We start from the raw sequence: 12,196 nt of genomic DNA, 5'->3' as shown, positions 1-12,196 counted from the left end.
TACCATGTCACCCTAGGGTGCAAAATTTTTGCTGATGTCATCTTTTGCCTGTGTCAAATTTGATGCTCATCAAGATGTCATTTCTAGCAATTTTACAACTACGTTGATAGCCATTTGACCATCGAATTTAGACTTGTAGTTTTTCTTCTAGACCCCTCTCTAGATTGCTTTTCAGTTTGGCAACCTGACTTTGCGAACTCATAACTTAGACATCCAGACTCCGATTTAGGTGCAATTTTTTTTGAAATCAGGTAAAATTTCCTAAATTTTTTAGTGGTGGTATTATTTTCTGATTTTGGTGCACCAATTTTGTAGAAATTGCATTTTTTGGTGACTATACCTACATAATCCTACATTTTGCAACTTCAGAAGCTCCGTACGGGCACATCTGGTCACTTTTTCAGGTTCTATTTTTTTTGAAAGTGTGTATTTTTTCATCTACTTTCCAAATCTGAAGTTTGATTCTAGGGTTGTGTGGACCAATTTCTCACTTTTAGAATTATGCCTTCTTTGGCATTGTAAAGCTTTCTTTCTTTTTCAGAATTGTTGTAAAACTAAGCTATAGTGCTTAAGTGACAGATTTAAGCCTCATAAGATAGTTGTAAAACCAAAATTAGAAATTCCACTTTGTTCATTTTGACAAGTGGCTCATTGTAAACGCACTACTTATAAAGTGCCAAAGCATCTTTTTTGGGGGGGTCTTTTGATTGAGTGAAAGGGGGGGGGGGGGGGGGGGGGTGTACTATGTTTCATGTCTCTCTATCTTGTGCTCTTTTCATTTCAGCATCATGGGTTTTAAATGTCCTCCTCTAACTTCATGCAACTATTCTACATGGAAAGATATTGCATGGAGTAGATTAATGGAAAAAGGATATAGTTTGTATGTTGGTGGTACAATTACCAAACCTACTGATGTTAAAGAACTCATTGATTGGACAAGATAAGACCGATAAGCTTTAGATGTAATTAGGAGTTGTGTACATGGGGATCTTCTCTTTCACATTAAAAATTGTTCAGAATCTAAGGAAGCTTGGGATAGACTTGAATAGTTGTATGGTAAAGTGGATGAAGAAAAGGGATTTCAGATTGAGGATGATCTACTTCTCTTAGATCCTAAGAATTATGACATAATTTAGGATTACATCATCAAAGTCAATCAGTATAGGGCACTTCTAAAAGATTGTGAAAATTCCATTAAGGATGATAGGTTGATTCATCACATCTTGAAGAAGCTACCTTCTGAGTATGCCAACTTTGTTTCAAGTTTTAATACTCACAAATTAACCATGGGATCTACTTACCAAAAGCCTTCCTTTGATGGATTTTCAGACATGTTGATTGTTGAACAATCTCACTTACTGGATTTTGGACTTCTCAAGTCATCTAAGACCAAAGCCTTAGTGGCTACTGATGATCACAAATCTAGTCAAGGGGGAAAAAGAAACAACAAGAAGAAGCTGTGGAAGCAGAAAACACAATTTGAGACACAACATGACTCCTCTCAACAAGGTGGTTCTTCGTCAAACAAGAAAGGAAGTAATGAAAAGAATGACAAACTCTTTTGTGCATACTGCAAAAAGCCAAATCATGATGAGCATCATTGTAAGACAAAAATAATCGATGAGTTAGAAAATATACTCAAGAAGAACAAGATTCAAGTGCCAGGTACTTCCAAGGCTTCAACTCCTACCTCTTCAAAAGGTAAAGGTCAAGCACTTATGGCAAACTCAAGTTCTTCTTTGGAATGGATACTTGACTAAGGTGCCTCTTACCATATGGGTTCTTCAAGGGAAGACTTTTCTTCATTGAAGCAATCAAAGGTACCACACATCTTCGTGGGAGATGATACTAAGATGGAAGTTGAAGGGAAAGGACATGTAGAAATGGAAGATGGGGAATTCAAAGATGTTCTCTACGTTCCAAATCTAAGCTCCAATCTCCTATCTGTTTACCAAATCACTGACCTTGGAGATGGTCACAAAGTTGAGTTCCTTCTCGATTTAGTGATGGTGTGAAGTCTCAAAGATGATTCATTGGTAGTAGTGGGGAAAGTCAATGATGACAATAGGCTTTATTCCTTCTCCCACTTTGTGCCTAAGAGTCCTTCCCAAACCTTGTTAACTCACTCTACTTCAAACAACTTATGGTATGAGTGATTTGGTCACCTTGACTTCCGCTCTCTTCAACAACTTTGCTCAAAACATATGGTGAAAGGTCTACCTAATATCAACTTTTCTAAGGGAGAGTGTTCATCTTGTTTAGTGGATATGCATCTCAAGGAGAAGTATGATAAAGGGAAGTCTTCTTGAGCTCCAGTTGTTCTTCAGCTAGTTCACATGGTATTAGCAGGACCCTTTGTAGTGACTTTAGTCAGCCAAGGCTGCTACATACTCACATTTGTTGATGACTTTTTGAGATTCACTTGGGTCTTCTTCCTTCATTATAAGAATGAATTAGTTCATAAGCTTCAAGACTTCAAGGCTCATGTTGAACACAAGTCAAGGAAAGCCATCAAAGTACTAAGGGTGGACAATGAGAATAGATATGTTGACAGAAGACTTAAGAACTTTTGCAGAATTGAGGGGATTGATCTTCAGAACTCACCAGAATTTAGTTTGCACAAGATAGATGTTGCAGCTATGAGGATTAGGACTCTCAAGACCATGGAAATTTGCATGATTAAGGCCAAGTCTCTCGATCCTACATTAGAAGTTGAAGCCATCAGTAGTGCTACTCACATACTTAACAAGTCTCCTCATCTAGCCTTAGATGGAAAGACTCCTTTTGAGGCATGGTGTGGCAAAAAACTAGTCGTGAGTCACCTGAGAGTCTTTAGTTGTCCAACATGGGCAAACCTTTCTTCCAGGAGTTGTAAGGAACTGACACCTAGGCCTTGTACCTTTATCGGTTATGAAGACAATGTGAAGGCTTATAGACTAATGGATCTAGAGACTCATGAGATTTTTGTGGAGAAGGATGTTCACCTTGAGGAAATTTCTCCCAGCTTGTCCTCTACTCCTCTCTCCACTTCATACATAGTGGAAACTGATAGTGACACTAGCGATAGTGCTTCAACAAGTTCAAACACGTGGGGTTCTATCGATAGTTGCAGTGAGAGGTCACATCAATCTAGTCCACGTGCTTATATTGCCACAGTGAAAGGTCCAACATAGCATAGTACATCTTGTCTTCCAACTCCAGCTTCACTTGACTTGGGAGACAAACTTGAGGACTTACATCTTCTCATTGATGATGATTCTTCTACAGTTGTTGCAAGGGCTCACTTTGAACCTCATGTCCATTCTCTACATGATCAATTTGAATAGGTTGGCATGATTGTAGATCTTTATGAATGGAAATTAGTGGAGGTTTCTTTGTTAGTTGAGGAGATAGATGGTTTAGTGGAACAGGTTCAGCAGACATCCTTGCCAGATCTGCATTCATTCTTTTTAGCATAGTTGGAAGGGGTGAACTTTAGCATCCTTACAGGGATACTTGAGCAGGTCTTAGGGCTAGCACACATCTTCAGGAGTGTACCTTTGCCTTTTTTTCTTCCTAAGGGGAGGAACACCATTCTACATTCATGGACTAGCTTCTTCATCAGAGCAGCTTTCACTTGTTGGAATTCTTCTTTTGGCATTCTTCTTTTGGGGGGGGGGGGGGGGCTATTCTATCTCTCTTCCTTCTCTCATTCTCTTATGTATATATTGGATGTATGTCATAATGGGGGGGGGGGGGTCTTGATCACTCCATCCATCGATGCATCCTTACTTATCTCTCTTTTTGGGGGAGGGTTTTTCCCATGAGGTTTTCCCTCTTTCCCTGCTTTATGAGAGATTTGCATCTTCATTATGTACATGGGTACCTAACATGGCCTAATAGTCAGGACCCATTATGCATCTTCATCCTAGTTCATAAGCTTAAAGGCATTCCCCTAAGTTGCACTTAAGGGGGGGTGTTGGTGTAAATATGTACTTTACTATTTACACTTACTTAAGTTTACTTAGGTTAATGCATTATTTAATTACTTTGCATTATTTTATTATTTTTATTTATGAGACACTTAGGAGTTTGTACACCATTTGAGTTGTCATGTAGACAACACAGGAGTACACAACTCTATTTTAGCACATGGTGTCTACAACACTATTTTGCATGTCACACCCTTGTAGGCTTATCCTCACATCACCGCACTTACTTTCGTGCTTAATGGAGGATAACCCATAGCTGGTAGACATGTGCTTGGTTGTATGACACATCATGATGTGAACTTCTATGCATTCTAGAAGCTCTCCTAAGGCCTTTGTATACAGGCACTCCTAGTGTACTCTAATGAACCAGTTATTGAATACATTGTTATTCTGATCATACTCTCTCTCTTTTGGTCTACTGTGTGCTTGTGTTTGAGTTCTTAGTTCCTAGGTGAATTTTTCCCTTAGGCAAATTCTTATAGAATCCATGTAGTTTTTCTATGAATCTCGTAATACTACCCTTCTTCAGCTTATGCTAGAGCTTCGAGTTTTTCCTCTAATTTTTTGCCTCCCCCATCTGTTCCTTCCTACTTTTTTCCCCTACCATGTCCTTTGGTTTGAAAATCCTACACCTACTCACTGTTCTCTCATAGACTTCAGCTTCTTTCAAGTTTCAAACCCCAAAAAAAAATTTCACATTTGGCAATTATAATGGAAGAAGGAAAATCGACCCATAAAATGCGCCACATGTACTTGATATGATGAATAGTTAATACCTTCACATGATTTTCATTTGTGACTTGTCCGACGTGCAATATTACAAATCTTTCCATAATTACTATTGGATTTCCTTCGTACTTCCTTGGATACGATCCAACAATATTAAATCTTTCATAGCCCCCAGAAAGTTGTCACTGTTATGCCACCTCATCATTGTTTTTTTTACTACCACTTAATTTGCAAACTAGTCCATAGCTAAGTTGGCCTCCCTATACACATGGCTGATGTGGACCTTATTAAATTTGGCCAAGTCAGATTTAATCTCCTCCGCCACATTCTCAATTGTCCAAGAGGGCAAAGATTGACCATTTAAACAATTAATAATATTTAAAGAATCCCCCTCCAACCAAAGGTTCTTGATCCCCAGAAGCCAGGGCCAATTTGACAATGTGATAAGCTACATTGGCCTCAACAAAATGGTTCTACTAAGACCCAAGAGGGTAAGAAAAAGCTGCAACACCACCCCATGACTATTTCTGATAATTCCTCCATAGCTAGCAAGGCCAAGATTCCCTTTGGCTACCCCATCAGAGTTGGCTTTATGCCAATCTTCAGGGGGAGAAATCCACCTAGCCTCCTATCTTTTCCTATCCCTATCCTTTTTCTTTTCTATCTTGCTTCCTCGTTCTATATCTCTTCCCTTTCTAATGGAAAAATTTTCCTTCATTAAACCTTCAATTTTTTTAGAAATAACAAAAGCAAGGGATTCCCTATCTCTGAAGATACGATTATTTCATTCTTTCCATATTACCCAATAGAAGTGCAGAAGAGACCAGGATCATAACATCTGAGTCTTCATTCCAATGTGCACACTATTCCATTGTCCAAAGAACTCTTGGATGTTTGTCAGGATACACCAACTGACCCCATAGTTCCTGGTCAAAATATTCAAAACTTCGGAGGAGTAGGGACAATGAATAAAAAGGTGGTTAACCGTCTCCAAATCTTGCTTGCAAAGGCTACACTTGTTAGGTATAATCTGACCTCTCTTTGCCAAGTTATCCAAGGTAAGAACCTTGTCTTGGAGAAGAAGCCAAAAGAAAAATGGTGTTTATATGTTACTAAAAAAAATCATAAAAAATAGCGAGAGTTATTAAAATGTGAGTTTTCTGAAATATTTTTATTTTACTAGTAATTGGATGCAAACTAGTATAAAACATGCTTTTAATAATCATTTCCAATTGGAAAAGTGTGAGACCATATATAACTTAGCTAAAATGAATTTATCTAGATTATATGTTTAAACAAAATTAATTTTTAGATAGAAATATTCAAATTTAGTTGTTTTGATAAGTCAACCTGAAAGGTGACACAACTTTGTACTTTTACCCTTAGGAATTTCATCAAATAGTTCACATACCCTATCTATTTTTCCACATTTCACACATACGTCTACAGGTTTTGTTTCCACTATAAAATTTTACGTCAATGGGGAAACCTAGGGTTAGAAACTTTTGGTCAGTTTTACAAAGCTATGGGACAACTAAATATCATCCAACATTTCCTCTAACATATGCTTCCTTTCTTTTCTATTTCAATCAAGATGTTTACTATGGGATCCCTTCCAAACATTCTTTTATGAAGTATCATTCTAGGATTTTCTCTTTTCATCCCTATCATGAAATATAGGGGATTCCCTCCACAATTGTTTCCTCCATCACATATGAATATTAGTTTTATCTGTTAACATCCATAAGGTAGTGGTAGGCTCCAACTTTCATTAATGTTTTCTTTTATAGCTTCCAACCTTGATGAATATGTAATTACTTCACCTAGGTAATATGAAAGAAGGTGATAGATAACACCATCTTCTAGATTTTCCATCTAAAATTTGTTCAATAGAACCACTAATATGATATCATCAAAAACTATGCTAAAGTGAGCATGTATAAAGCTCAGAACTACCTCATAGATTCATAATGTTTGATCAACCCATCGAACATGAGTTATCAATGATAAATTTGGCATGGTGTGGGATACTATTAAAGTATCATGGCCATCATTAGTTATATAACTTGTAGAGATTAAATTTTTCCTAGTAATAAATTATTTCATAAACAATTATGGACCCATGAACCTAAATAAAGTTGACATTCTCTAGAAATACCAAGTGTTAGGTTACTAGTAGGCTGCTACCTATAGGTTCATTCTAAGTGGTTCTAGGAAAATTTAAATAATGAGAACTTTCTTCTAAAAACAAAGAGTTCAACATATTTTGAAGAGGAGACATGCTTAAAGTTATAATAGATGACAAGAAATTTCCATTAGCATCTATAAATACGATGGTGAACACATGGATGAAGGAAAACTAAGTGGTGACTACAATTGAGATGACAAAAGTTGTTGCAAAGCACCACCAATATTTGGAATTTGCAACGATTGTCGGCATCCACATAAAAGGTGTATTCACATTATTTCAGCTAAAAGTTACTTGTTGTGATTTCCATTATTGGTTCCATAGAACAACTATTAAGAGTAAAACACAATGCCATATGAAGAATCAAATTCATTTAGAGATGCAATTGATTTCCTTCATAATGGCAGTCTACAATAAGAGATATTACGTCGTTGGTACTTTGAGGCTTACTTTTTTGGAATGTAAATTACTAATGGGATTGGATTCCATCTATGAAATTTTTCCAATTCTTGCAACCCATGCCAACCATTTTAAAACTTAAATAACTTGTTCCATGTCAATGTTCCCAACCTTTGAATTTTGGACACATCAAACATCATAAGAAAAGAAGTAGTAATAAAATATTTTTAGCATGATAATATATTTGAAACTCTTTATAAATATTGTTAACTTAATAAGGATGTCAACTAAAGTAACTTAGATGAATAGATATGCAAGTTACTCTAATTGGGTAAATTTCATTGACAAATAACTCAATAGTTGTGTCACAAGTTTCTACAAGGGTTCAAATGGAAACCTTAAATGAGACTACTAAATCAATTGGAGATTTTCAATATTCATATCAAAAGGAGGAAAACTCAAACTCATATGATTTTAATAAATTTGGTCTTACAGTTTGAATTCTAGAGGTAGAAGAAATAAAATCAATTTTTTCCATTTTGAAAGATGATATAACTGAGAATGTAAACTCTTTAGATAAACAAACCAAGAGTAATGACTCACTAGGACTGGCTGACAATCTACCAATTCTAACCAATATCAAATATGCCTTGGCTCAACAAACTAGTGATATTCTAAATGATAAAATATTGTCTTTAAATGAATTAGTAGCAGAGTAAACTAATGAGGCAAGGATTGAGAAGGAAACATGAGTAAGCCTATAAAATCAACTAATAAATTTTAACTTATGCCTTTGATTCTATAATTTGCAGCATCAGAAGTAGTCATAACCTTTGACATAGGAGCTAAGGTAAATTAGGAATATTTTCCAACCATGGAAACTAGGAATGATAATTTATTGGGAGCAACTAACACTATGTCTTCTCTGGTTGCATAGTAAGAAGTTAAGTATCTAAATGATCAAATCTCAACTATGTATATGACTCAATTATTGTAACCCAAGTTGCTACATGGATTGCAAAGGAAATTTCAAGTGAGAATTCTCAATCATCTGTCATCCATGGATTTTCCTTTCTAGAGAAGTTTATGTAAAGTGACACTTCATTAACATAATTTATTGTGAATCACATGGCATTCACATGATTTTTGTTTTTGCTAAAATTTATGTATTACTCTCAAGGGGTGTGAAAAGAATATGTCCTAATTAAAGAGTTGTATCATAGAGCCATTTTCTTTTAAGAAGGAAAGATTGTACCATAATACATTTAATAGATGTAATATTTATTTAGGATGTCACTGATCTAATTTCAACATTCATTAACTATTAAGCTTGATTGATTGATTGAGAATGATGAAAAACACAACTCAATTAACCAATTGCATCTTGATTTAGCATTAACAAGTGTAAAGATAACATACTCCCAAGGTTCATCTCCAAGGAAAAGTGCATTATTCTCCTTATTGAGAAACATAACCTTCCAGCCTGATCTCAAAGGGTCCTCAAGCTAGCTCTCTAGGCCAGATATGTAGGCAACTTAACTTTGTAGCTCTAGATAACTATTGAAGCTGTGAAATCCAAAGATCTCCCAACTGACCCTTGTTTGTATACCTATCAAAACACCAATAAATTTTATTTTCCATATCTTGTATTTGTAAGTGGTTTGAAGATCTTGTGAAGCAGATACATTGGAAAGAGTTTTGTTGGTCATAAGCACCAAAAATGGTTATTGATCTTACTAGGGTTGGTCACAACACCATAGACAGAAATTGAAATTTTCTTGGGAAGTTCATATTTTATTGTGTTGGATGCCATAATACTAACAATGAGTTTCTATCTAGAGCTATACTAGGTCACTTTGTAGCTAGGACAAGGTTTTCACAAACTACTGACAAGATTTTTCTTGTTCCATGGTGTAGATACAATACATTATATGTGACAGATCCTTGTGAGCATCTAACCAAGAAGAGGATGGTAATGTGGGCTTATTTTGAGGTATATTTAAAACATTTTCAAATTCTAAAACAAGAAGGATGCTCATTGAGAAACAATCCCAAGTACATTCAAAAGATACTTGTGGTTATTGTAGGAAAAAGGTATGGAGCTTTGACCATGAAAAAGATGATTCCTAAAAGTTAATTTAGGAAGTTGGATGCCTATAGAGATCAAAGAATTTTTAATGCCTCAAAGGGCACTTGATTGGAATTTGCACTTTTCTTCCCCTTTCAGATTTTGATAGTGTGTCAGAAAGGGAAGAATAAAGGTTAACCTAGCATGGGAAAATGTTTGTGATAATAATAATTCTCCCCTTAGCTCTATTCTACATTTCCTTGTATATTCAAATCATTATGATAATTAAGATATGTGATTAATGGTTTTCTTGTTTTTTTTGTTTTTTCTATTGGGCATATCATATGTTCTTGTTTGGAGAATGTCATGTCTTAAGGATTGAGCTTTAAATTTATAACCTAGATAATATTATTTTGGTAGTTAATAAAAAATAATTAAATGGATTTTTATGTACCTTTTTTATTTTATGAAGATCTTCCACAATTTGTAGGCAGTTAATGTTAGGGGCTACCCCAACATAATCCTAGAGAAAGCAATATTTTTATTAAATAAAAGCTCTAGTGTTCCTTTATGTTATGTTTCTTTTCAATTAAGTATTTTATTTTAAATTATTCCTATTTTTTATATAAATATCATGTTGTAATTGGAAGATTGATTTTGCATTGTTTTGTATCTATAGAGGCTTCAATATCTTGCCTTCACTATCCTTGGAATTGTGAAATCCCATTTTTTTCCATCTTTAGTTGCTTCATTGCTACACAGATATGGTCTAAATGCTTGCATAATTTTATAGTTTTATATAAGACTTAAGACTTCACATTTTCAAGGATTCAATGGATATTTTAGTTTTATTACTTAAAATTATGAATTGTGGGAATTCAAGAGGTGAAGTCTTTTATCTTTGAACCCTAATGTATGAAATAAAATTAATCATAAATCATAAAAATAATTTGGATTCTTCCATAGTTTTCTAAAAGTGGGTAGGGTTTTGATAAACAAAAATGATCATTTATACTTGCAAGAAAAGGATTGTATACTATTTATACCCTCTAATTTCAGATTTTTTGTTCAAATTATCATTATGATAGTCAGAATCATAGTTAGTACACTCTTTCATTCAAAATGAACTTATGATGGTCCCTTAAATATATTAAGATCATTCATGAAATGTGGAATGAACTTGTATATGTAGGTCATTGACCCTTGCATCCATTTAATAGACACTATTTAGATAGTCTAAGTCATGTTTCTAATATAAATCAAACTTTTCCATTAATATTAATGACCATAAGAATATGCACATAGTCAGTAATCACAATATACTACCCTTCAATTTTTAGATCTCGTTAGTCTCTTCCCTTGATCTCAAGAAAATAATGGTCAAACTCAATTCTCTTAACATAATCAACAATCATCGTAAAGGATTTTGTCCTAATTGGAAGCTTTGGCATTATTAGTAGGATGAACAAATTCGTTGATCTTCCTTTGATGTAGCTTTCTTGCATTACTTTTAGGAGGTGATTTTGGCAATGGAATTTTAGGCAATATAGATGTGGAAAGAGCCTTTCCTTGTATTATAGAACATGCATATGGAATCTTAGTTGAGACTTAGGAAGCAGTTTGATTTTATGCCCCATTAGTTCCCTTTTCTTGCTACTTAGACCACATGGTAGAATCTTAAGCAGTGGTGAAGATCCTTATGCTGATATATTCTCAAGGGAATTTGCAAGCATCTAGTACTTTCACCATACCATCTTTTGTTTATGGGACACTAGTGAAATCTAAACCATGGGAGGAGGTCAATGATATACCATTTCTAGTAGTTTATGTACCTTGTAAGGGTAATAGGATTGGATTTTATCCACTTGGTCAAGAAGATGTGGCAGTGCACGAAGTGATTGAATGGGGTGGTCCTTTTAGTTTACAATAGGTGGATGGGGCCTTTTCAGTGATTTTTGTTTGGTTAATGGTTATTTTTGGAAGTTAGGTTCCTTTTCTTATGTTTTATTCTTTGAATGGTTAGTCTATCATTTTCCAAGCTATAGGTTGGAACTCCCATTATGTTTATATTTTATTTTGGGTGAGGGCCCTAATAGATATCACTATGAAATCAGGAAAAAATGATCTTTTTATTTTTCAAATAATATTTATAGAAACTATTGAAGAGGAACAAAAAAATTATTTGCATTAACAACCATTTTTCATCAAGGAATGGTATATTATTCTCCATTTGAGTGTCAGAATATTCATAAGACATAGACTATCCATATAATATTAGAGATATGAAACATTGAAACATTGCAATACAAATTTTATAAAATATTTCAATTTGAACCCTGAACAAAGAATTATCATTATAAGATGTACATAAAAACATGATAAACTATATCCACCATTTCATTATTTTTTCTAGTTCAAATTATCAAAGCACACTTGCTATCAAAATGAATCACAACAAAATGACATGGTAGACAAATTGAAAGCAATATAAAATTAAGAGACCAGGTTGATGAAAGGTCTATGAAGATGATGTTCTTTGAAACCCTTTGACAAGAATAGTTGCATATCCTATGGTTGATAGAAAAGAATATAACTATCTACAAAGAAGGGAGAAAATAAGTCACATATTTGCATGGACCAGTAAGAAGTAAACTACTTCCTATAGATATATTTAATTACACTTATATTACCTTCCAAGTATATTGTATTGCATAAGGAAAAAGATACACAGTATTGAACTGCAAAAATTTTTAAAGGAACACTAAATATTTAAGTGGTTGTTTCAAAAAAATTATTTAGGAGTTAAAATTAAATGAGAGATCAAAATATTGTAAACAAAAA

General features: G+C 34.3%; 1 pseudogene; it reads left to right on the top strand.

Annotated features, from left to right (window-relative positions):
- The window catches only part of LOC149543083 (EID1-like F-box protein 2 pseudogene), a 126,405-nt pseudogene extending 116,859 nt beyond the window's left edge, over window positions 1-9,546 (top strand).
- Window positions 9,547-12,196: the final 2,650 nt, after the last annotated feature.

Source organism: Cupressus sempervirens, chromosome 8, assembly GCF_028749045.1.
Source record: "Cupressus sempervirens isolate cs-2001-9-10 chromosome 8, ASM2874904v1, whole genome shotgun sequence".
NCBI classification, from domain to species: domain Eukaryota; kingdom Viridiplantae; phylum Streptophyta; class Pinopsida; order Cupressales; family Cupressaceae; genus Cupressus; species Cupressus sempervirens.
This window is presented reverse-complemented; position numbering and strand designations above follow the sequence as displayed.